The sequence below is a fragment of the Lipotes vexillifer genome, unplaced genomic scaffold (assembly GCF_000442215.2).
Source record: "Lipotes vexillifer unplaced genomic scaffold, Lipotes_vexillifer_v1.1 scaffold1882, whole genome shotgun sequence".
NCBI classification, from domain to species: domain Eukaryota; kingdom Metazoa; phylum Chordata; class Mammalia; order Artiodactyla; family Lipotidae; genus Lipotes; species Lipotes vexillifer.
Genome location: NW_006790422.1, coordinates 355,661 through 383,237, shown reverse-complemented (window position 1 = coordinate 383,237; position 27,577 = coordinate 355,661). Strand labels below are relative to the sequence as shown.

General features: G+C 32.7%; 1 protein-coding gene across 1 annotated transcript in view; it reads left to right on the top strand.

The window, feature by feature from the left end:
- LOC103077018 (dachshund homolog 1-like) overlaps positions 1-27,577 on the top strand; it is a 325,804-nt gene that overhangs the window by 73,372 nt on the left and 224,855 nt on the right.

Here is a 27,577-nt window from a genome sequence, read left to right as displayed (position 1 = left end):
CTCACAAAATAGATTAACATTCATCCAAACAAAAGACTATAACCATGTGAAATAGAAATATCTCCTGTTTCTCCCAAACTATTTCTGTTAGAAGCATTTGAAGGATGTTTATCACTAGAATTTTGAAAATGTACAGGTAAAAGAATAGTCTCGACCACAAAAGCTCTATACCATAAACAACTTTCATAATGTGCTGCATGCAAAAACAGCTCATTTGATTTTCACCACCTGGATGTGTTCATTAATTCTTTTATATTCTTACACATGTCTGCCCAATTTCCATGTTTCATCCAGACTCAGAGCAAATTAAAATTATGATAATAATGATATTATTATTATATAACATATAGTATTTATTAATTCTTGCCATCATGAAAGTTTATTGAGGAGATAGATGTATAAACAGGTAATTGTCATTTCACACGACTGAAACAGCAAAGATAATCTGGCAAGATAAGGAGAAAGTCCTAATTTTTTTCTCTGAATTCCCATATAAATGTTTGCTTTTTCTTTTGTAACAATTGTCTTTCTCTAGGCTGTAATATAATCATGGGTATCTTATTTCACATTCCATACTTTGTTGAAAGCTCCTTGGAAGCAATGGCTCTTTTAACTCACCTTTATTTTTGTGGCAGCGTCTGAACAGTTGGTTCACTTTTGTGAACCTTTATCAAGTACCCACTGAGTTGAATTTGAAGTTATTCGTTTTATATATTTAACATTTTTTAAGGTACCAAAGTTCTTAAAAGTAAATAATTCACATTCCAAAGAAGAGTTGTATCTTTATGCTAATGTTTGCAGATGAAAAATTGAGAAACAGAAAAGTAAAATCCATAGCTGAAAACAACCCAATTACAGAGCAGGTATCATCATTTCTATTCGTTTACTTTAGTCATGATTCACAAGCTACTGAATCCTACTGCCTGAAATTCTAATTCCAAATTTGATATTTCGAAAAGGAGTAGGTAGCGTTTTTTTAAGGCTTAACTGTTTTTATTTAACTAGATAAAATTTCCTGATTTGCAGATTTGGCCGGGGTGGGGGTGGAGGGTTTGTACTACAGTCAAGATGGAAAGAAGATCTTAACTTTTCATGTTTTATGACTGAAAGACTCAGGTGTGCTAGAAGAAAGACGGAAGAGTCTTTGACTTAACTTCTCAATGAATACGTTTTGGGGCTTTAAAAAAATAATCATTTTAACAATCATTATTTTATATTTGATAAGTTTGTGTTGATTCTCACTAATCACAGTTATATTTTGAGTGAAAAGTATTCTAGATTGTTTTTGTATTAAAATAGAAAAGATCTGGTTCCAAATTGCCTGCCAACATTTTAAGGCGAAAACAATAAATACTTCACTACCTAAGCAAGGGTGAGATAAGGTGATGTCATCAGAATCTAAGAATAGCAGCACCTCACATAATTAAGACCATAAAGTAACTTTGGGGTAAGTGAAGTTTCTAAACAACTGGAGATCATAAGCTGAAACTCAAAATCAAAATATTAAGTGACAATTTACAAGAGCCAGGACATGGAAGCAACCTAAGTGTCCATCCACAGATGAATGGATAAAGAAGATGTGGCACATATATACAATGGAATATTAATCAGCCACAAAAAGAAACAAAATTGAGCTATTTGTAGTGAGGTGGATGGACCTAGAGTCTGTCATACAGAGTGAAGTAAGTCAGAAAAAGAAAAACAAATACTGTATGCTAACACATATATATGGAATCTAAAAAAAAAAAAAAAGGTTCTGATGAATCTAGGGGCAGGACAGGAATAAACATGCATACGTAGAGAATGGACTTGAGGATATGGGGAGGGGGAAGGGTAAGCTGGGACGAAGTGAGAGAGTAGCATTGACATATATACACTACCAAATGGAAAACAGATAGCTAGTGGGAAGCAGCTGCATCGCACAGGGAGATCAGCTCTGTGCTTTGTGACCACCTAGAGAGGTGGGATAGGGAGGGTGGGAGGGAGACACAAGAGGGAGTAGATATGGGGATATATGTATATGTATAGCTGATTCACTTTGTTATACAGCAGCAGCTAACACAACATTGTAAAGCATTTATACTCCAATAAAGATGTTAAAAAAATATTAAGTCATTTTTGATAGATCCCTTTCTGAAATATCTTACACACTTCCCTAGCTTGGTGAACAGAGATACTGAAGATAGCTTAAACTTGACACATTATTATGGACATTCATTTTTGAAGCAGGATCATTTCATGTATTTCAATTGCTGTGCTGTCTCTTCATACATGCTTTTTAAACTTTTGTTCTTCCTGATATGTTGTGAGCCCAGAAACCAAGGTTTCTCTCAAGCTTATTAAGCATTACATTGAAACAGACCTTCATCAGTCATGTTCCAGAGAAAGATGAGGAAATGGAGACTCAACAGTAGAGTAGATTAGATTTGAAGAAGTGGCTTTTGGACAGTTTAATACTCTATAGAGCCCAGGGAATGTCTTTAAAACAGGGCGTGTGAGCTCACTCTTGCCTATTTCACTTAATTCAATTTTTATACATTTGTCCAAAGATTTGAAGCTGCCATATATTTGACTGTTGCACATGAATTGTGCTGTCTTACTATATTCAATATGATTGCTCTTTTTACACAAAATTTTTCTAGATGGAGATGTTTAGATTTTAGAGAATACAGAATAATATCTTCATCCCTTGGAGAATGTCATTCACTATCTTAAAACATTAACTGGAAATTTGATCATCTTAAAGAAATCTTATAGTTCTCAAGAGCGTGTAACACTTTCTCCCAAGGAGTAATTTTACTCGGGGAATATAATTCAATATGGACATATAGACTTTTTTGTCCCAAGACTTTATTTATATTTGCTACTTTCTTTAAAAATAAAATGTTATTTTTTTCCCACAAGATGGGAAAGATGAAATGTACTATTTTTTTTAAACAATGAAGAACTTATATGTCAACATTTTTGACATTAAGCAAACTAGTTTGAGGACATTTCTACTATATTTTTGACCTGTGAGTTTGAGTTTAAAATTTTTTTTCCAGGAGTCTATAGTTATATCAGTATCTTTTAAAGACTTGGAAATCGTTTTTATAAAACTAGCAAAACAAACAAACATATAGATCTCAAAAAATAAAAAGAAAAACAAAGAAAGAAGAAAACAACCCACCCTCAAATCTCAAATCCTTTCTAAGATTTATATCATCGACTGCCTATAAACATTGAACTGTAATTTTGTACTCCAAGTATTACCATTTGAAAAGCATAAAAGATGCAGATTTACCTTCAAGGTTGCAAAAATTGATCCTGTGAAAAAAATTATTTATTTTGACAATTTATAAAACTCTGTCAATTTGTTTCTAATCATTCCCTCATTTTTCTTTTCAACAATTGAACACTGGAGTTAAATAATAATCTTTCCTTGAGGAATCTTTTTTTCAGAAAAAATTCTGACTATTTTTATATTTTTAAAAAGTGTCTTTCCAGCCCTAAGATTATGTATTTAGGTATCTATAATATGAAAAGAAAAAACTTTGAGATTGCTTATGGAGTTTTTGTTTGCCACTTTGGTTGTTCAAGTGGGCTTGTGTGTAACCTTAGAAGGGGGCGGGGGCAGATGGTGATAATTTCCAAATTTATGGTTGTCACTGGATGCCATAGCAACCAGAAGTGGAAGTTAATGAAAGAAAGAAGGCTCTTTGTCGAGTCTCACAACACAACACCTCCTGTAGTGCTCCCTACATTTATTTGGACTGAGCACATGTCATAAATCATTTTTGAAAATAAATACCAGTTTGGAATAAATTCATCCTAGCAACAGAGTTCCAATAACATTCATACTTTTTATAGAATCACGTGTATTTTACAATTGAGGAAAGGGTTATTTAGAATTCTAAATACTCCCCTCCTGTGCCAGGAGTGAAACTTGGATAGCATATTTGGCCAACTTACTGATTTTATCTTTAGGGTAGACTGCAAACTAGTTTTGAAATACAATTTTCATGTAAGTATTAAGAAGTAACTCAGTGAGTCTCAAATATTTGCATTTAACATTAAAAAAGTTATCCATTACCTCATTTTTTCAAATATATTCAAATTAAATGAATGAATGATTCATAGTTTTGCTTCTTAGATACATCTTTTCTCTCACTGTGACCTCGTAGGCACATAATATGCATTCAGGATAATAAAAGAAAGCAATTGTGAACACACATGCACTATGCTTAAAAGGTAAGAACTTATAAATGCAATTTTACCATTTTGAAAATAATACTAGACCAGGGCAATATTAACCAGAGTTCATCCCATTGAAACATTCTTTTCTTAAAAAAGAAAAAAAAAAAAGATGATAGGAAAGTATTCTCATGTGGATTTATAATTCAAAGACATATTTTCAAAGTTTATATTCTTTATTTTTCTTGCTAAATATTACCAACTAACCAACAACAACATCCAAACTACCTATTTTTGTAGTATCAGCCTTTGTAATATTTTAAATTCATTAAGCATTTCAACTTCTGAGGAAAAAATTAGTGTGTAAATATGTTTTGCATATTAAGAAGTTTATCATAACAAATGCATTGTATTCCCTGGGGAGACTTACAAGTAAGCATAACAGAAAAATGCACAAGTAAAACAGTCACAAATGGATTGATCTTCACTCACAAATTAAAACATAGCAATCTATTGAATGCCTCACTCAAAGAGTAAGTAAGATACAAACTATTTAAACCACTGAAGTTTATGTAGTATGTGTAAGTATGCATTTTCATAAATTCATATGTAGGGAATATTTGTGAAAGTTTAATCACTGGACATTTTGAGGGTAATGCATTTAGCTTATCAGTATTTCATGTGTGTTTCCCTTTAAATTTTTCTTGAAGAGAAAAATTAAGTAATATCTCTTCTTTTTCCCATTTTGGAAGTCCAGCCTAATACCAAACTTCATCATGTAATGTATTTAGTCTTAAAACTTGTATTGAACACTCTATTAGCTTCCTGTGGCTGCCGTAACAAATTACCACATACTTGGTGACTAAAGTAAATAAAAATTAATTCAGAATTCTGGAGAAGTTCAAAATCAACTATCACTGGGCCAAACCAAGCTATCGGTAGGGCCACACTCCCTCTGGAGGCTTTTTGGGAGCATCTGTTTCATTGCCTCTGAGTTTCTGGAGACTGCCAGCTTTCCTTGGTTTGTGGCTCTAATTTCTACCTTGTCGTGTGTGTGTGTGTGTGTGTGTGTGTGTGTGTGTGTGTGTGTGTGTGTGTGTATAACTTCTTCCTCTGTCTCTCTTGAAAGGATACTTGTGATTGTATTTAGGGTCCATCAAATAATCCAGGATCATCTCCCCATCTCAAAATCATCAATGTAATCACATCTGCAAAGACTCTTTATCCATATAAAGTGGTATTCCCAGGTTCCCAGATTTAGGATGTGGACATAACTTTGGGGGTCATTATCAGCCTTGCACACCCAGAAAGTCCCTGGTTGAGATATTATGAGGGGCCCAAGTGTGGTGTGGAAGACACGCATACCAACAGATTTTGGTGATTTTTTGTTTACTGTAGTATCCCATTATGTATAATACGGCTTGCCACAAAGCAGATATTCAAAATAAATATTTGTTCAATGAATATGGCTAATATATGTTTAGCAAAGGATTTCTGATAGACATGATTATGCCTCAGAGTTACAAATTTAAACACTGGTGTTATAATGCAGCTTATAAAATCCTATTAAGTACAGTTAGGCTCCAGATTAAAGATGCCGAGTCTAGTGCCTAAAGGAGGTGCACTCGGGAAATGGAGGGCATTATTTATTTGTTTGTTTGTGGGTTATGATGGCTACATTTAAGCATTGTCATCATCCATTGATGAAATTTATACTTCTAGGTTGATGCTCTAAAGAAACAATATTTTCAGGAATAAAATGGTAACATAGAACATACTAGCCTTTAAAATTCCTGCATATATGTACTTGTACCCACAGTATCTTGATATAGAACTAATTTAATCCATACATGAATAAAATGTAGCTCATAATATAACTAAATGCAAATATAGCTTTGGTATGAGGGATTAGATAATATATTTATTAAATATACATTATATATGTATATATTATATACACATCATAATCAAACATTTCAGTCAAATCGTAATATGCCCTGCTTATTACTAGCATATAAATTTATAAAAATCTTTATTTTCTAATCTCTTAGGGCAAAGATCTGTTATTTTAGATTTAATTACATAACCACATATTACTAGACTTCTGGACAGGCCTCTCATCTATTTAATTTAGAAGAAAATTACAGTCCTTTTTTCCCTAATTTGTTTCCCTCTTCCCAGTTTCTATTGAGTTCTGTAGTCTCTTATGCCTACACTGGGCTGGACTCAGTTATAATCTACTTAAACTTCTCTCAGTAGATTTGCAGTAACGAAGTTGCTAATATACTTAATTGACTAATTGCAAGGTATTTGCTTCTTTTTTAGTAATATGATGCCTCCTTTGACAGAAGAGAAGTTTATTTACAGAAAAGCAAATCAGATTTTAAGAGTCAATTTTTGATTATGATGGTGGATGGTGTGTGGATTTAGCGGGAGATTTGTGGATTATCCATTTATCTGTGGGATTCTCATATAGGGTTCTAGTCCCTTGGTTATACAAAATGTCACATGTTGTCTTTTATTGCTTGCTCTAATTTCTTGACCCATAGGAGGTGCTATTACTATCTTATTTCCTTCCCTAACCAAGAGAAGTGAGAAATACATTAAATAATGTTCATTCAGGAAAAACAACCAACTCTGCTATAGATATATTTTGAGTATTCCTAAAGATGTTTGTAGAACAAAAAGTCATACAAGATAAACAGAATTCTTTGTTTAGTCTCCTTCTCTGTCTTTGATAGGCTTTCCCCCCTTTGGCTAACTTCCAAGCTTCAGTTTCTTCCCCTAATGAAGTGATCCAGCTTTGTTATTAAGGATTTAAAATTTCATGTTGAAATTTCTTTATATTTTCTCCATGCATATTGGAGATAAGTTTTACAACGTTATGCTCTTCTTTGTAAACAAGTAGAGTTGCTAATTGCAAGTGTCGACAGGACCAGACATTTCAAATAAACTTGGCAAATGTCAGAAAAATAGCAGTATTAATAAAACCTGAATTCGATTTCCTAAAACATTCACTGCCCTAGTCATAAATGAACTTAAGACCTGATTTGAGAACATTCTACATAAAAAACACTGAAAGATTTTATTTGGTTATGCAGTCGTATACACCAATGTTGTACAGAGTGAAGTAAGTCAGAAAGAGAAAAACAAATACCGTATGCTAACACATATATATTGAATCTTAAAAAAAAAAAAAAAAAGGTTCTGAAGAACCCAGGGGCAGGACAGGAATAAAGACGCAGACATAGAGAATGGACTTGAGGACCTGGGGAGGGGGAAGGATAAGCTGGGATGAAGTGAGAGAGTGGCATGGACATATATACACTCCCAAATGTAAAATAGATAGCTAGTGGGAAGCAGCCGCATAGCATAGGGAGATCAGCTCGGTGCTTTGTGACCACCTAGAGAGGTGGGATAGGGAGGGTGGGAGGGGGACGCAAGAGGGAGTAGTTATGGGGATATATGTATATGTATAGCTGATTCACTTTGTTGTAAAGCAGAAACTAACACACCATTGTAAAGCAATTATACTCCAATAAAGATGTTAAAAAAATAAAACAAAACCAACATTGTGATAGAACTTCTGAAAGTGCTGATACACCTAAGCTGAATGGATAGGAATATAAAGTCCAGAGAAAGGGTGACAACAATACAATTTTACTCTGCACTTCAGATGACATCTGGAATATTATATTCAGTTACGGCATTGCAATTTTTAGTAGGGCATTGACAGACTGTGAGAATTAAGAGAATAGCCCAGAAAATAGGGTTTTGGAAATATGGTGATGTTTAGTCTTAAGAAGACTTATAGAGGGTCTGAAGGTGGATGCTAGAGTAGATTCATACTGTGCTCTTCCAAGGACAGAAATTTAACTGATAAACAGTAATTACAGAGTGGTCTGCATTGGCTTCTATAAGAAAGAGCCTTGCTGCAAGGAAAACGATCTAAAAGTGAAGTTTATTACTCATAAAACCTTAACTTTTCCTTCTGACAGAAGGGTTCAATAGGAAAGGGGGATAAAAAGTTGTTAGCCATAGTACTTATGTTTAATTCCTTTTTATGGGCTATATTGTTCATGGTACAAAAGTGTAATAGTTTAAAAAAAAATCCTTCATTGCTGGACCATCAGCCAAATCTGAAGGTAATTTTGCATTGGAGGGAGGTAGATTAAGGCAATCTTGTTCCCTTCTAGTTATAAAATTTAATGATTCTATTTTATTTCACTTTGAATTATTCTAAACTTGACATGGTGCCTTTCTGGTTAAAGGGCATCCATCCTTTCAGGGTTTTATACTCATATTCTTTCATAGTTTTGTAATTTTTAAAAATTACTTTTGAGATGAATGCTTCATATTTACAAGCTATCATACTGTTTGTTACACTGGTTTTCATGGATGGAATATTAACTCATAGGCAAGACTGTGATTATGGTAGGCTCACAAATATTTTTTTTCCAATTAAAAGAAATTTTAAAATGTTTTTTCCTCCTTTGTTCTCGTGGACATTCTTTTAAGAGTACTCCGTGAAGGGGTCCATAGCTGTAAGATTGATAGGAGAAAATGACAATCATTTAATATTATATAAGAGAATTTTATTTAGCTGTGGTAGGATTTGGAATGATGGGTGGAAAAAATAGTATTATTTTAACCATTAAAGATCATCAGAATTGACAGCAGAAAGATATGACTCTTAAAGGGATTTAAATGAAAGACCTTGAACTTTACTGTAAATTTCCTCTTTAAAAAATAAAGTCTCCAAGGAGGAGTCATTTCTCTTTTTCTTATTGGAGTATAGTTGATTTACAATGTTGTGTTAATTTCTGTTACATAGCAAAGTGATTCAGTTATACATATGTATATATTCCTTTTTATATTCTTTTTCGTTATGGTTTATCTCAGGATATTGAATATAGTTCCCTGTCAATTCTTGAAATTTATGGAAATCTTCCAAAGATACAACTTTTAAAAAGTGTAATAATTGAGCCAGTTGAATATTTTGATCCTTTATTTCCTTCATCTATAAAAAAAGAATCTTTTCATTATGTCAAAATTATTTTTCTCATTAAATTTCCATGAATGTCAAATGACACAATTTATAACAGTATTCTGTAAATGATGAAGCTAGGCAAAGATAAAGTGTTATTATCGTAATTAAACAGGCTGATCCAAGTGTTACTGACTATGATTGCTGACTCTCTATGCTCATTCCTTTGGATTTAAGAATAAAATTGATAACAAAAAAATAAGTATAGCTTAGGTTTAAGAAGTCTTAGCTTGGCAAATTCAAATTCATATAAATGTGCGCTCTATAGATATTCCTAGTAGAGGTAGTGAACATTAAAATCTGGTTATTACATGTTTACTTTCCAGGGCTTAATGACAATAAATTCTTTTTATAAATTTTTATTTTTGGGCAGAATAAGACTTATGGATATGAGATATCATTGCTACTGTTATAATATGTGTTCAAACTGTCATAGTCATATATTGCTTTTAGAAATATTGCACACTACAAATGCTAGTGGACCTTAAAAATGAAGATTGCTTTCAACTGATTATAGCTGTATGTTGTGCTATTAATTATTGGAAATGAATTGACATATAAACAATAAGCCAGTTTTCAAAATGATAAAACTGTAACCTAATTCAATAAATTGAATCAGATTACGCAAACACTTTTGCACTTCATTAAGAAAATAGTCAGTATAATTAATTTGAGAGCATTTTATCATGTTCACTTGTTGATATATGGCTAAGGATATATATACAGTAGTTTAAACTATTTCCAGATGTACTTTTGTGCCATTTCACATTTTAACTAAAGTTATCATAAGCTGAATTCCTAGAGAAGGCCAAAATGGATTTGATTCTTTTATCTTTGCTGCTTTTAGAATACAATGAGCAGGTTATGATTCTCTTTAAAGACATGTAATTTTTTTAAACAACCTGACATGGTGATGTGGCTCCTAACTTGGAACTGAAAAGTCTGGCTTTCATTCTCTTCTTCATCACTTCTAGCAATGTGACTGTGACTAACACTGTCTGACCTCAGTCATCGCAACATAGATACTAGTACCTAAAACATCATTTTAGAGAGGAGGAAAAAATGCTAGGAGACTTGTCCAAAATTTCACTATTATGTGCTAGAGACAGTTTTCAATTCAAATTTTCTGACTCCAATTTATTGGTTATTTTCCTACATCAAGCTGCCTTCTGAAATACTTAACTTTATCATGTATAAACCAAACATCATAAGATCTGCCATGTCTCCTACTTGATATGACTTTGTGAAGAACAAATGAGCTAATGTATCACAAAACGCTTTGCAAAGTCTTATATATAGCAAGATGTCATCTGCTATTTAGTTTTATTACAATGATTCTCGAAACAGGACTTTTGCCTTGTTCCAAATATAATACCAGTTATTTATCTCTCAGTTTGAACACATCAATTCTGGGAATGATGAGGCCTTCCCTATATTTATGGAATTGGTTTGTAATCATTTTCTCAGTTTTTTAAAAATTGCTTTTGTATCTTCCAATTAGCTCAAATAAAATATTTTTCTCCTGATACAATCTTCTCATGTCAACAGTTACTTTTTGATCTTCATGGTATGTAGAATTTTATGATTCATATTTAATTTGCTGAAATGCCTTCTAATGTCAAATCCTTTGATGGAATATCATTCAATCAAACATATTCCCATTAGTTTTCATTTAAGAAATGCAAATATATGTGGAGAAACTATTTTTCTAAATACATATTTTCTAATGATTTGAGTTTGCCTCCTGAGATGTAAGGATATGACTTAAAGGAACAGTGTGGAGTTTTGTTTTTGTTTTTTTTTGGGGGGTGGTGGTATGCGGGCCTCTCACTGTTGTGGCCTCTCCCGTTGCGGAGCACAGGCTCCGGACGTGCAGGCCCAGCGGCCATGGCTCATGGGCCTAGCTGCTCCACGGCATGTGGGATCTTCCCGGACCGGGGCACGAACCCGTGTCCACTGCATCGGCAGGCGGACTCTCAACCACTGCGCCACCAGGGAAGCCCCAGTGTGGAGTTTTTAAGCATTAAAGGTGAGTGTGTGTGTGTGTGTGTGTGTGTGTGTGTGTGTGTGTGTGTGTGTGTATAACTTCTTCCTCTGTCTCTCTTGAAAGGATACTTGTGATTGTATTTAGGGTCCATCAAATAATCCAGGATCATCTCCCCATCTCAAAATCATCAATGTAATCACATCTGCAAAGACTCTTTATCCATATAAAGTGGTATTCCCAGGTTCCCAGATTTAGGATGTGGACATAACTTTGGGGGTCATTATCAGCCTTGCACACCCAGAAAGTCCCTGGTTGAGATATTATGAGGGGCCCAAGTGTGGTGTGGAAGACACGCATACCAACAGATTTTGGTGATTTTTTGTTTACTGTAGTATCCCATTATGTATAATACGGCTTGCCACAAAGCAGATATTCAAAATAAATATTTGTTCAATGAATATGGCTAATATATGTTTAGCAAAGGATTTCTGATAGACATGATTATGCCTCAGAGTTACAAATTTAAACACTGGTGTTATAATGCAGCTTATAAAATCCTATTAAGTACAGTTAGGCTCCAGATTAAAGATGCCGAGTCTAGTGCCTAAAGGAGGTGCACTCGGGAAATGGAGGGCATTATTTATTTGTTTGTTTGTGGGTTATGATGGCTACATTTAAGCATTGTCATCATCCATTGATGAAATTTATACTTCTAGGTTGATGCTCTAAAGAAACAATATTTTCAGGAATAAAATGGTAACATAGAACATACTAGCCTTTAAAATTCCTGCATATATGTACTTGTACCCACAGTATCTTGATATAGAACTAATTTAATCCATACATGAATAAAATGTAGCTCATAATATAACTAAATGCAAATATAGCTTTGGTATGAGGGATTAGATAATATATTTATTAAATATACATTATATATGTATATATTATATACACATCATAATCAAACATTTCAGTCAAATCGTAATATGCCCTGCTTATTACTAGCATATAAATTTATAAAAATCTTTATTTTCTAATCTCTTAGGGCAAAGATCTGTTATTTTAGATTTAATTACATAACCACATATTACTAGACTTCTGGACAGGCCTCTCATCTATTTAATTTAGAAGAAAATTACAGTCCTTTTTTCCCTAATTTGTTTCCCTCTTCCCAGTTTCTATTGAGTTCTGTAGTCTCTTATGCCTACACTGGGCTGGACTCAGTTATAATCTACTTAAACTTCTCTCAGTAGATTTGCAGTAACGAAGTTGCTAATATACTTAATTGACTAATTGCAAGGTATTTGCTTCTTTTTTAGTAATATGATGCCTCCTTTGACAGAAGAGAAGTTTATTTACAGAAAAGCAAATCAGATTTTAAGAGTCAATTTTTGATTATGATGGTGGATGGTGTGTGGATTTAGCGGGAGATTTGTGGATTATCCATTTATCTGTGGGATTCTCATATAGGGTTCTAGTCCCTTGGTTATACAAAATGTCACATGTTGTCTTTTATTGCTTGCTCTAATTTCTTGACCCATAGGAGGTGCTATTACTATCTTATTTCCTTCCCTAACCAAGAGAAGTGAGAAATACATTAAATAATGTTCATTCAGGAAAAACAACCAACTCTGCTATAGATATATTTTGAGTATTCCTAAAGATGTTTGTAGAACAAAAAGTCATACAAGATAAACAGAATTCTTTGTTTAGTCTCCTTCTCTGTCTTTGATAGGCTTTCCCCCCTTTGGCTAACTTCCAAGCTTCAGTTTCTTCCCCTAATGAAGTGATCCAGCTTTGTTATTAAGGATTTAAAATTTCATGTTGAAATTTCTTTATATTTTCTCCATGCATATTGGAGATAAGTTTTACAACGTTATGCTCTTCTTTGTAAACAAGTAGAGTTGCTAATTGCAAGTGTCGACAGGACCAGACATTTCAAATAAACTTGGCAAATGTCAGAAAAATAGCAGTATTAATAAAACCTGAATTCGATTTCCTAAAACATTCACTGCCCTAGTCATAAATGAACTTAAGACCTGATTTGAGAACATTCTACATAAAAAACACTGAAAGATTTTATTTGGTTATGCAGTCGTATACACCAATGTTGTACAGAGTGAAGTAAGTCAGAAAGAGAAAAACAAATACCGTATGCTAACACATATATATTGAATCTTAAAAAAAAAAAAAAAAAGGTTCTGAAGAACCCAGGGGCAGGACAGGAATAAAGACGCAGACATAGAGAATGGACTTGAGGACCTGGGGAGGGGGAAGGATAAGCTGGGATGAAGTGAGAGAGTGGCATGGACATATATACACTCCCAAATGTAAAATAGATAGCTAGTGGGAAGCAGCCGCATAGCATAGGGAGATCAGCTCGGTGCTTTGTGACCACCTAGAGAGGTGGGATAGGGAGGGGGGGAGGGGGACGCAAGAGGGAGTAGTTATGGGGATATATGTATATGTATAGCTGATTCACTTTGTTGTAAAGCAGAAACTAACACACCATTGTAAAGCAATTATACTCCAATAAAGATGTTAAAAAAATAAAACAAAACCAACATTGTGATAGAACTTCTGAAAGTGCTGATACACCTAAGCTGAATGGATAGGAATATAAAGTCCAGAGAAAGGGTGACAACAATACAATTTTACTCTGCACTTCAGATGACATCTGGAATATTATATTCAGTTACGGCATTGCAATTTTTAGTAGGGCATTGACAGACTGTGAGAATTAAGAGAATAGCCCAGAAAATAGGGTTTTGGAAATATGGTGATGTTTAGTCTTAAGAAGACTTATAGAGGGTCTGAAGGTGGATGCTAGAGTAGATTCATACTGTGCTCTTCCAAGGACAGAAATTTAACTGATAAACAGTAATTACAGAGTGGTCTGCATTGGCTTCTATAAGAAAGAGCCTTGCTGCAAGGAAAACGATCTAAAAGTGAAGTTTATTACTCATAAAACCTTAACTTTTCCTTCTGACAGAAGGGTTCAATAGGAAAGGGGGATAAAAAGTTGTTAGCCATAGTACTTATGTTTAATTCCTTTTTATGGGCTATATTGTTCATGGTACAAAAGTGTAATAGTTTAAAAAAAAATCCTTCATTGCTGGACCATCAGCCAAATCTGAAGGTAATTTTGCATTGGAGGGAGGTAGATTAAGGCAATCTTGTTCCCTTCTAGTTATAAAATTTAATGATTCTATTTTATTTCACTTTGAATTATTCTAAACTTGACATGGTGCCTTTCTGGTTAAAGGGCATCCATCCTTTCAGGGTTTTATACTCATATTCTTTCATAGTTTTGTAATTTTTAAAAATTACTTTTGAGATGAATGCTTCATATTTACAAGCTATCATACTGTTTGTTACACTGGTTTTCATGGATGGAATATTAACTCATAGGCAAGACTGTGATTATGGTAGGCTCACAAATATTTTTTTTCCAATTAAAAGAAATTTTAAAATGTTTTTTCCTCCTTTGTTCTCGTGGACATTCTTTTAAGAGTACTCCGTGAAGGGGTCCATAGCTGTAAGATTGATAGGAGAAAATGACAATCATTTAATATTATATAAGAGAATTTTATTTAGCTGTGGTAGGATTTGGAATGATGGGTGGAAAAAATAGTATTATTTTAACCATTAAAGATCATCAGAATTGACAGCAGAAAGATATGACTCTTAAAGGGATTTAAATGAAAGACCTTGAACTTTACTGTAAATTTCCTCTTTAAAAAATAAAGTCTCCAAGGAGGAGTCATTTCTCTTTTTCTTATTGGAGTATAGTTGATTTACAATGTTGTGTTAATTTCTGTTACATAGCAAAGTGATTCAGTTATACATATGTATATATTCCTTTTTATATTCTTTTTCGTTATGGTTTATCTCAGGATATTGAATATAGTTCCCTGTCAATTCTTGAAATTTATGGAAATCTTCCAAAGATACAACTTTTAAAAAGTGTAATAATTGAGCCAGTTGAATATTTTGATCCTTTATTTCCTTCATCTATAAAAAAAGAATCTTTTCATTATGTCAAAATTATTTTTCTCATTAAATTTCCATGAATGTCAAATGACACAATTTATAACAGTATTCTGTAAATGATGAAGCTAGGCAAAGATAAAGTGTTATTATCGTAATTAAACAGGCTGATCCAAGTGTTACTGACTATGATTGCTGACTCTCTATGCTCATTCCTTTGGATTTAAGAATAAAATTGATAACAAAAAAATAAGTATAGCTTAGGTTTAAGAAGTCTTAGCTTGGCAAATTCAAATTCATATAAATGTGCGCTCTATAGATATTCCTAGTAGAGGTAGTGAACATTAAAATCTGGTTATTACATGTTTACTTTCCAGGGCTTAATGACAATAAATTCTTTTTATAAATTTTTATTTTTGGGCAGAATAAGACTTATGGATATGAGATATCATTGCTACTGTTATAATATGTGTTCAAACTGTCATAGTCATATATTGCTTTTAGAAATATTGCACACTACAAATGCTAGTGGACCTTAAAAATGAAGATTGCTTTCAACTGATTATAGCTGTATGTTGTGCTATTAATTATTGGAAATGAATTGACATATAAACAATAAGCCAGTTTTCAAAATGATAAAACTGTAACCTAATTCAATAAATTGAATCAGATTACGCAAACACTTTTGCACTTCATTAAGAAAATAGTCAGTATAATTAATTTGAGAGCATTTTATCATGTTCACTTGTTGATATATGGCTAAGGATATATATACAGTAGTTTAAACTATTTCCAGATGTACTTTTGTGCCATTTCACATTTTAACTAAAGTTATCATAAGCTGAATTCCTAGAGAAGGCCAAAATGGATTTGATTCTTTTATCTTTGCTGCTTTTAGAATACAATGAGCAGGTTATGATTCTCTTTAAAGACATGTAATTTTTTTAAACAACCTGACATGGTGATGTGGCTCCTAACTTGGAACTGAAAAGTCTGGCTTTCATTCTCTTCTTCATCACTTCTAGCAATGTGACTGTGACTAACACTGTCTGACCTCAGTCATCGCAACATAGATACTAGTACCTAAAACATCATTTTAGAGAGGAGGAAAAAATGCTAGGAGACTTGTCCAAAATTTCACTATTATGTGCTAGAGACAGTTTTCAATTCAAATTTTCTGACTCCAATTTATTGGTTATTTTCCTACATCAAGCTGCCTTCTGAAATACTTAACTTTATCATGTATAAACCAAACATCATAAGATCTGCCATGTCTCCTACTTGATATGACTTTGTGAAGAACAAATGAGCTAATGTATCACAAAACGCTTTGCAAAGTCTTATATATAGCAAGATGTCATCTGCTATTTAGTTTTATTACAATGATTCTCGAAACAGGACTTTTGCCTTGTTCCAAATATAATACCAGTTATTTATCTCTCAGTTTGAACACATCAATTCTGGGAATGATGAGGCCTTCCCTATATTTATGGAATTGGTTTGTAATCATTTTCTCAGTTTTTTAAAAATTGCTTTTGTATCTTCCAATTAGCTCAAATAAAATATTTTTCTCCTGATACAATCTTCTCATGTCAACAGTTACTTTTTGATCTTCATGGTATGTAGAATTTTATGATTCATATTTAATTTGCTGAAATGCCTTCTAATGTCAAATCCTTTGATGGAATATCATTCAATCAAACATATTCCCATTAGTTTTCATTTAAGAAATGCAAATATATGTGGAGAAACTATTTTTCTAAATACATATTTTCTAATGATTTGAGTTTGCCTCCTGAGATGTAAGGATATGACTTAAAGGAACAGTGTGGAGTTTTGTTTTTGTTTTTTTTTGGGGGGTGGTGGTATGCGGGCCTCTCACTGTTGTGGCCTCTCCCGTTGCGGAGCACAGGCTCCGGACGTGCAGGCCCAGCGGCCATGGCTCATGGGCCTAGCTGCTCCACGGCATGTGGGATCTTCCCGGACCGGGGCACGAACCCGTGTCCACTGCATCGGCAGGCGGACTCTCAACCACTGCGCCACCAGGGAAGCCCCAGTGTGGAGTTTTTAAGCATTAAAGGTGATGTAAGACTCTTTGTCTCTTCCAAAGGGCTATGAGATTATAAGTTGCTATTTTGAGTTAGACTTAAAAATGCGATGCTATATCATCAAGATTCTCTTTAAACATGTATAGTATTTAATATTAAAGTCAATAAAATGTTTAATCCCTCTGATAACATGTATTCCCTAGAAGTCAATTTTTGAGCGGTTCTTTTCCCTGTTAAAACATCTAGTTGAAAACTATTTTTTAAATGTGAAAAATGTAGCATTGTGAAGGTTTCCAAAGTATGTTCTTCTATTTGGATACCTTCACTCACATATTAAAGCAGTAAATGCCTTTTGTATTATTTATTATCTTGTATTGCTTAATGAAATCCTTCTAGGGGATTATTATATTAGGGTAAAAACATTTCAGAAGAGTTATACAGAACCATGTTAATTCAAAGGAATATAAATGCAAGTATCTCTAAATTCTAAGAAAATTAATCTCTTACTATTAGAATATAACAGTATTTTGAAGTTATTTGAGCAAGAGATCCATCTCATCATACGTAACCTTTAAGTTACTTATTGAATAAATTACATTTAAGGATACCATTCCAAGGAGAACCCGTTACCATATGACCTGTCCATATGAGTTGTCCTTTAGATTTATAACTGCAATTGCTTTCTTGGCATGGATTTCATGACATAATAATATTCTATGAATTTTTGAAATTACAGTGAGCTTCACCTCAATCATCTCTAATAAAATACTATATGTATCAATGAGAGAGGACTACTGGAAGGTAGACATTTTAGAAATATGCAATTCTCCCAAATACCAATATTGTTATTTTAATGAAATGGGCAGATTGCTTTTTTTTTGATATTCTTTAAATTGATCGTAAAAATGGTCAGCATCACCACTCCCATCAGCTCGCTATTCTATATTCTTAACAGTAATCTTTATTTTCCTTGAAAGTGTTAACTGTCCATGCAGTTACTTTTGCCTAGACCACTGTTGTTCTTGGCCTGAATTCAAGGAAATATACTGCTTCTGGGGTTCCTAGGCATTAATGCCTTAAATTTCAGAATTCTCGTTGAACACATGTGACATGGGCTACCATTATTTGTCCATGTTTCTTTTATCTGTAAGAATCAGAGAGATTTAAAGTGAGATCTTAGCTATGTAAAGAATTGAGTGTGCGGCTGTTTTTTCCTCCACTTTCTCTTCACAAAATATTGTTGGAAATACCTTGAGTTATAGTCTTCCATGCGTAAATATTTATGCTATTCTATGTGAAAAAAATCGGTACCTAGAATTTGCCATTAGCATGGATTTCTTAAAGACAACGTGCATTTCTTAAGTAACATATTTGGAAAACCTATGAATACATTCAAAGACAGCTTTAATTTTTAGAAAACATTTAAAAAAACATTTTCAAATTTAGAATCTTAACCATGTGGCTTAGAAAAGCCATGCCCATATTGCAGATGTAAAACACAAAAAGAGAATATTTTCACGAGTGAAAATATTTAAGATTTTCTTCAAAATTGTTGTTTGAGTTAATCTACAGGGTACTTCTTGTATGTCTTCTTTATAGATATTCTTGCAGTTACATTGTTTATTTACTATAAGACTTTGTCTATACATACTATCCAATGGAAAGAAATAAAACCAACTTATCAGATACATGTACATTTTACTGAAAAATTGCAAGCACTTTTATACATAGAAACAGTAGCTATGTCTATACTTTTTACCACTCTGTGTTCAGTTGCTAGCATGTTACCTGGTCAAAGCATTGTTAACTTAAAATGATTTAATCAATTAATATAGTTAATTGGTTAAAATAAGGCAGGCTGCAAACATCTACTGAGTAACTATTACATGGTAGGAAATTTGCTAATATCTAAAGATTAATTTATTTTTCATGTCAAACTATGAAGGAGGTCTTGCTTACCCCATTTTACCTACACATAAACTAAGGCACGATAGCTTAAATAACTTGCTCAATTTGAAGAGAAGACCTCACTTGGGGCTGAACTTAGGAATGAGTAATTATAAACCCTGTTATCAGTGTATCATCCATTCCAAGGAATGCATTAATCTCCTTAGAGGCTATTTATACTTTGAATAGAATTGAAACAGGATGAATTGAAATAAAAGATTTTTTAAAAGGATAGAGTCAAATTCTTAAATAATATGTCAAATTTTTATTAACATGCTTAATCTTAATTAGAAAAACTCAAACCACAACTTCATGTATTGGACAGATGAATCATATTCTTGTATTGTAGGCATTCTAACCACTAGTTTAATATTGGGTGGAAGCTTAAATTATTTTAAAATAGTTTTATATTTTAAATAGTTGAGATGTTCAGTGCTTTGATTTGGAGACTTACTATAGAGGCAGCAAAAGAATAGAGTGAATGATGTCAAAAATTATATTTCAGAATTTATAATCAAGCTTAATTGCTTAATAAGCCACTGTGTTTGAATTTTAATTCTAACCTGGCCATCCTTTTATTAAGTATTTGTGGAAAAGCCTATTAAGCCTTTTTTAATTTAAAACATTGCACTTTGTTTGCTAAATAATGTAATGCTAACAGACCAACAAGTGTTTCATGCTATTAGAGTTATTTCTGAACTTTATGAATAGTCAAGGATAGTGTAGTATTACTTGTTAAGTCCAAAGCATACTATTCTATCCTAAATAATTGAAGAAAATTTCTTAACTTTTGTTAATCATTTACTCTTTGGGCTTTCATTTGCCCTATTCTTCATTAGTAGTAAATCTCTATGCTATTACTTATTTGTGCAATTGATATACTACCTGGTTGAGGCACTGTAACAACTGGCTTCCAAGGGCAGTTCGGTGTAGGCTCTTTGACTCCAAGAATTATAGCAATACTTTTCACTATACTTTATCAAACACTATCCTGTTTGATATAATTGGCAAAATAGTTGAAGCTACATTTGAGATATTTAATTCTTAAGTTATTATTGTAACATTTTGCAAAATAGAAAATTACATTACTTGTAATTCTACTGTGTCATGTACCATATTTCCTTTTTGTTTATAAATGCTGAGTCCTTGCTCACTTATATACTAAATATGTACCAGAATATCCTATGTCTTTCTATTTTTCAATATGCGGTGAACCAGTTGTTTATAAATATAGTACACTATCTCAGAGCAAATATGGTGGATTCACAGTTTCATCATTGGCATCATTACAAATTTTATATCAGTCTTCAAAACCTAACTTTAGGGTTCTTTTTTTCCCCTTTGTATTGTATCTGTAATAATTGTGAGCACTTGAATTTTTACCAGTTTCACATTAAGATCTCAATGAACAGGAAATAGAAACAATTTCAATAATTTATGCCTATTAAGCATTTCAAATTCTACATTTATGTTGTTATGCTATTTCATCCTGTTTTTCAAAGGGGAAAAAAGTTGTTTCTGAAATTCTTAAAGAGTTTAGTCTTGATAGAAAAATGAAACTGTAACATTTTTTATTTTACATTAAATCTCAAAATCCAAATAAAAGATTTGAATATTAGGACCTTGCTTAATTTTGACAGTTGTCTTAAAGTGAATTTAGTGTTTAATGAAATTTTCTGGACTGATAACTCAAGACCTGAAGGGAACAATTCTAGTAGTGAGAAAGTAATTTTCTGGCCTAATTACACCTTCGACCTCACTACAAAGTCTGACAACAAAAGTGCCAGGTTTGATCATGATTTTTTTTGATGTGTATTCCCCAATCTACTTCACACAGGAGACTTTTAACAGTAGCATTTGGTATTTGCAACCTAACTAAGATTTTACATCTGAGAATCAAACCTCAGTGTACTGTTGCCAGTAGGTGAGTCCCTTAAATCCCTTTTAGAGTTGAAAAATTATATGAGTATTAGTGAACTTTACATATTGCGCTCTTTGGAAACCTGCATGGCTATATTATTTGAGATGGCCATGCAAATTATATCAAGTATTAGCAAATGAATGATGAAAAAAATTGAACAGCTGCAGTCTCTAGAATCTGTTTCTTATCTGTATTCACTCTAAAGGCCTACAGAGTTCTAATATTTAGGAATCTATACAACTGGCCTCTTAAGGCGATGTGGGTCCCTGATTAGCCTCAACCACTAAATACATTTCCTTAAATTTCTGAGTCTGGGTGTCCTTATATTTCAGTGATATAATAGTTTATGTTTAATTGTTTAGATATTAACTCTTGAATACTTTCTCCAATAACTCTTTGACCGGAAGACATTTAACTGCTGCATTAAAGATCTGTCGATGTTTTTCATATGAACGCAAATTTTGCTCCCCAACCTGAATTACCTATCCTCTCAGCCTAGCCTTTTTTGCCTTCTCTTCCTCCTCTTCCCCCTTCCCTTGTTGAACTTTATTTAAAATAGTTTAAATGTCAATGCTGTTAGTGAAACCTTGAGTTTAGCTGAGGCTACAGTCTGATTAGAGAAACAAAGTACTGAAAGATAACTGATTGATGTTATTGAATTATTGTCTCGGCTCTTTCTGATTTTAATTCCTCCATCTACTTCTGATAAATATTTTTCTCAGAGTAGTTACACACACAGATACACACACTCACACATATTCCTAATTTCTAAACAAGTAAGGGGTGTATAGTCATTAAACACAATATCTTAAATTTGCAGCTAATCAGAAATAAATATTTGTTATCATGAAACATGCTCATAATTATATCAGAAATAACTTTTGGAATACACACTTTAGAAATGGTTATTAATGTATTCAACAAATATTTATCCTGAGTTTTAGGAGTTAAAAGATAAATGACATTGCTACTCAATAAACTGTAATTGAGGGTACAAAGAGGCAATTACCAAGAGAGAAATACAAAAGCACTATAGGTTTTGTAAAGAAGAAGAGGAAACGAGGGGTTAACAGGATAATCATTGTCATCACTGTGGAAAGTGGCATCTGGTATTGGCTTAAAATGGGTATGATTTGCTGAAAAAATTTATTTGTATAACACAAGTATATGAAAAATAAATTTGATAACATTTTTGTGAAAAAAAAGATCAGGTTTTACATTGATCACAAGTATGATACGACTGAAGGTTCAAAGCAATTATTGGCTGATTAATGAATGTATAATTTTCAGATCATTAAAGTATTAGTAATTGTTACCATCTATTGGGATTTATTATATTTCAGTTAGTAAGTTCTTTTATGTGTATTAGCTCATTTAATCCCTGTAATATGTCTTTGGGTAGTTATTATGGTTTTCATTTTACAGATGAGTAAATTTTGGCACTGATTTTTCTTGCTCAAGACTGTTAACCTGACTGCCAAGCCTGTCTCCTAATTCACTGTGCAACAGCCTTGTATTCTTATCAGCAGCATTGTGTTCATTTATGGTTATTATATTTGATCATCATTTTTAAAAATATCTATTCACCAATAATCCATTTCACCATAGGCTTTTTTTTTAACACTGACATTTGATGTTTTTAACCTAAGTATGATTTTTGCTTCTGGGAATAAAACCTCGATGTACTATTGCCAATATGGTGATTCACTTAAGTCCATTTTAAATTTGATAAATTATGTGGGTGCTAATGAGCTCTATGTATTGTACTGTTTTGGCAGCAGCCTTGCTTGCTTAGACCATATCAACAGTATTGTGTCCATTTATGGTTATCATGTCTTGAGAGGCCACAATAGAAAACAGTTTGTCCAAACTGGGTAATTGGAACTGGAAGTTATTTTCATAAGATTGGTTGAGGGAAATGAACATTTTTAGAAAAGAAATGGGGCTTTAGGGAGAGGGCATGCTTGCTGTCTTTGGATATTTAATAAAGGATATAGATTAATTGCTCATTGTTCTAGAAGGTAGGACAAATAAGTGTCACTCATGAAAAAGAAAGACTTATGGGGCAAAAAAGAAAGTTCCAAATATTAGCCCACTGAGAAAATGTGTGGCCCACCAGGCTTTGATATCTCATTATAAATGTCTTGACTATTCTCTCCCAGGTGTGTTACAGAGGATTTTTTTTACATTTAGGATAATTTCATAAACATTATTATTAGTAGTAGTAGTAGTTCTAAGATTCAATATGCTGACAAAATAAAAATAAATTATTCCACGGAGTCATTTTATCTAAAATTTTTTTGATATTTTATTTTGGAAACATATAATCTAGCAAGTTTCACAAGTTTATATTCCTTTCCAATATTATACAGAAACAATGTAATTATTAGTTGTTTGAAATCTGAAATACACACATTTGATTAAATCAAGTTTAGATATATTAATTTGGGTAATTTTATACGTGATTTTCTATTTGAGTAACACTTCATTAATCATTCTATTGTGCAGAAATGGCCGCAACATTCCAGGGCACAGTTTAAACAATGCTCATTCTTCTTTCCTGATGTTTAAATTTATCCTTTGGCAGATCTAGGCAACAAAATAATAAAAAACATTATATTTTACCTAATGCATTCATTTTAAAAGATCCCAGGAAATTGATTTTGCTATGTACTAAGACATTTTCTAGTGATTAAGTTCATGTTTACTCAAAATGATGCAGCCAAAGTATTACTGTTATACATTATAATAAACAATTAGGAAAACTAATAAAGAGATTTAAACATTTCTTTTTTTCTTTTCACTGTTTAGATTTTGTTCTATAGTGATCTTGTATCCTGTTTCACTTTTATTATCACTTTTATCCATAATACTTTCCAAACCATTGTACATCCATCACTAGATATTAGATATTTGTACTTGAATTTCCTATTGTCATTTCAAACTTGTCAATGACTAAAATTGAACCCATTATTATTTCTTCAATACCAAACTCAGCTGATTTTTCTGTTTTTCTTAATGGTAACTTATGTTTTAAATAATCACACAGGATAAAGAGCTGAGAGAGTTCCTATAACTGCTAAGGCAATCTAACAAAACAAAAAGCAGCTTACACATAAAACAGAATATTATTTTACAGATTCATTTAAAGCTCTAACTTATTTTTTAAGCATTCATACCTTATGTCATATTATATCCCAACAGCTTTTTGTTATACATAATAAAACCCCAGTTCACAAATGAGGAAATTGGGACTAAGGTTTGCTGCTTAAAATTAGAAAAGCTAGAAAATGGCAAAGTGAAAATTTGAATCCATAACTACACACCCCTGATCTTTCTATTGTATTCCTTTAAGGGGCTATTATTGTCATACGACCCTGATATGTTTGCTTACCTTATCTCTAGTAAGAATAGAATGGTTTTGTTATTTATTATAACTGTAGATCAAATTATTACTAAAAATATTCTAATAGTTAAACCTCAAGTGAATATACATATTTTGTGTCAGATCTGGAATATTGACATGCTATATAGTCAAAACCCTTGTATATAATTATAACCCTTCTAACATTAAGCAGGTGACTGGACTACATATAAGTCAGGCATAAAATGCCCTGAATGTAGCAACATAGTGAATCAAGCAAATTAACAAACGGCAAAGCTCATTTTGTGCTCTGGGCAATTTCTGCTGCCAGCACTTATACATCAAAACTTCACTCAATGTACGATTGATTTTATTTTATTTTGTTTTTTTAATTCCCTACAGCAAGCTATGTTAGCTTTGTAGAATGCTGTCCACATCATTAGGTTTCTAAGAAATTATAGTTGTTTCAGTCATGGTTGACCAAAATATTATTCCCTTCTTATAGACCATGGATATTGGTTCTTGGATTGGTACCACTGAGCTGAAATTGTGTAAGGCTAGTGACTCAAATACACAACACACAGAGAGAAAGCATCAATGTTATTAGAAATATGAGCATCCGAAGAATAATGCTGTAAAATCAGCCAGGCAGTGGCCCTTAAAGATATTTTCCAGTTTAAGGAAAGAGGTTCAGATTAAAGTATGAAAGTCCGGTCTTAAGACAGGAATGGATTCCTGTGTAAAATGATACATGTCTTCCTTTCACAGTTGCTTTTTATGTTGCTTTAAAACATGTCAAAATAATCCCCAACAGAGGAGCCTAAAAGGAATGTCAGCTCTGTGGTTATGTAAATCGAATTGAGTGCTTTACAGCAGGTTTAAGATTTTTATAACTCAGAAGTTGTTAACAGCCAGCTGGTTTGTATCTGTTTTTTATGGTTATTCTTGTCATATGCAGCCTCCACAATTTTTAATTATATTTTATGGTATGTGTTTTCCTCCTTTAGAATCCCTTAGCCACTCTTTGCTTCACAAGATATTTTCCACTGGGAAGGGAACAAGCACAGTGAAGGGAACAAGCACAGATATTCCCATCATTGGAAATACAGTTGTATAATTACTTACCACTAACAGCTCTATAGTGTGAAATGCAAGTAACTTTCCATTGCAAACACATAACCTTCTATTAGAGCATTGAAATTGCCTTAATGTAATAAGAGTTGCTTGAAAGTTTGTGAGCTGCCCCTCCCTAGTAAGTCAGAAACATGATGATTGTGCCACACTTTGTATTTCAAGTTTCCAAAAAATGATATATATAGATCTTTCTTTTTTTTCTTTTTTCCTTCCTTCCCTCCCTTCCTCCTTCCCTCTATCTCTCCCTCTCTTCCTCTTTCTTTCTTTCCATTTCTCTCACTTTTTGGGTAGTCAACGTGTAAATTGATACCTGCCTCATAGTTAAGTTCTAAACACATACTTTGTTTCCTAATTTTGATTACACAGAAAGATAGTAACTTCCTTTGTATTATGGTTCTAAGAATCTCATACTCTGGTTATTGCTTATAGCCTCAAAGGTATTAATGAGTTTTCCTGAGATTTTGGATACCCTAACTAGAAAGTGGGGCTAATATTCAGATTTTTCTTTTAAGGAAAATGAAGTGAGTAGAGAAAAATGTTTGGAATCTGAAAACAATATTTAAAATAATTAAAAATATGCACGCTTATCAAGGGAGTGTGTGTGCTTGTTTCACAGAGACATTTTTAGAGAAATCAAATCTTTGAAACAATACACACTATTTTTGTATTACTCCTTTGCAAAATGAAAATATGCCAACAAAACTTATTCTTCAAATCACAGAATTTCCAGATTTGGGAATACAATGATGTAAGTTTACGGCATTTAAATAACTAAAAGAGAATATCTTACTGATAATATTTCAGACATGGTAAGAATATTCAGACCAAGTGAAGGAGATTAAAAATATGTAACTATGATTTGATATTCATTATATAAATATGTACTGAATCTAGATTATTCAAATTTCACATCAATTTTGACTGTGTCATAGGAAATCCATGATGAATAATATGCAATGGAAACAATATATTTTACTATCTTATCCTAAGAACTGATTTATGTAATCCAATTTTATTACTTTGATTGGCTAAATCAGTATGATTATTATCACCAAAGAGTATGTTCAAACATAACTTTTAGTGGCTTATATCATAGATATACCATTTTTAAGCTCCTAGAGTTAAGGTTCAGAAATGTTTATTTTGAGCCATTGAACACTTATATATTAGCATTAGAGTATTTAATAGAAGTTAGTATTTTTTTTCTCCGTAGGACTAGGCATCTAAGTACATTTTTATTGACTTTGTCTAGAACTGTTTAGGTTCATAAATGTGCTTTTGAAACTAAATTAAGACCACGAGGTAGATTTGTATGTTAATTATTTTGAGATTTGGTGCATCTTGTACTATATGTGTGTGTGTCTGTGTATGCCAGAAAGTCAAATGAGCATCAGAGGAAATTGTGGAAAAGGATAAAGGAGAAGTGTTTTTTGAATGCCAGCCATGTACAAGGCACTGGACTAGGAGGCATTTTGTATCCTGTCTGTCATTCACTTCTCACAAAAATGCTATACAGTGTGTGCAGTTAGCCTGGCTTTAACATGAAGAATCCAAGTCTCAAGTTAGTTAATTTGCTCAAAAGGCCATAGCTAAGATGCTAAGAAGTAGAGGAGGCAGCTTTTGATCCAAGATATCTATATCCATATCTATCTATATATATATCTGTATCATCTTCTTTCCCAGAAATACAGATTGACTGCTCAGAAATGTTTGGAGATAGGAAGATGTTTTGAATTTTTATGGGGAAGCTAATTTGTCAGCATTAAAGAGATATGATGACATTTTAGGTAAAAGAACTAACATTTATAATTTAAAAACAATATTTGGGAAGGAGAAATAAAAGAGAAAAAAATTGGGGAAAGAAAAGAAAACAAGATTGGTTAGAGAAGAATCAGCAAAATGTGTTCAAATTTGTGGTAAGATAAACCAGACAGGGAAGATTTACACTAGACTTAGAGTGGGTGCC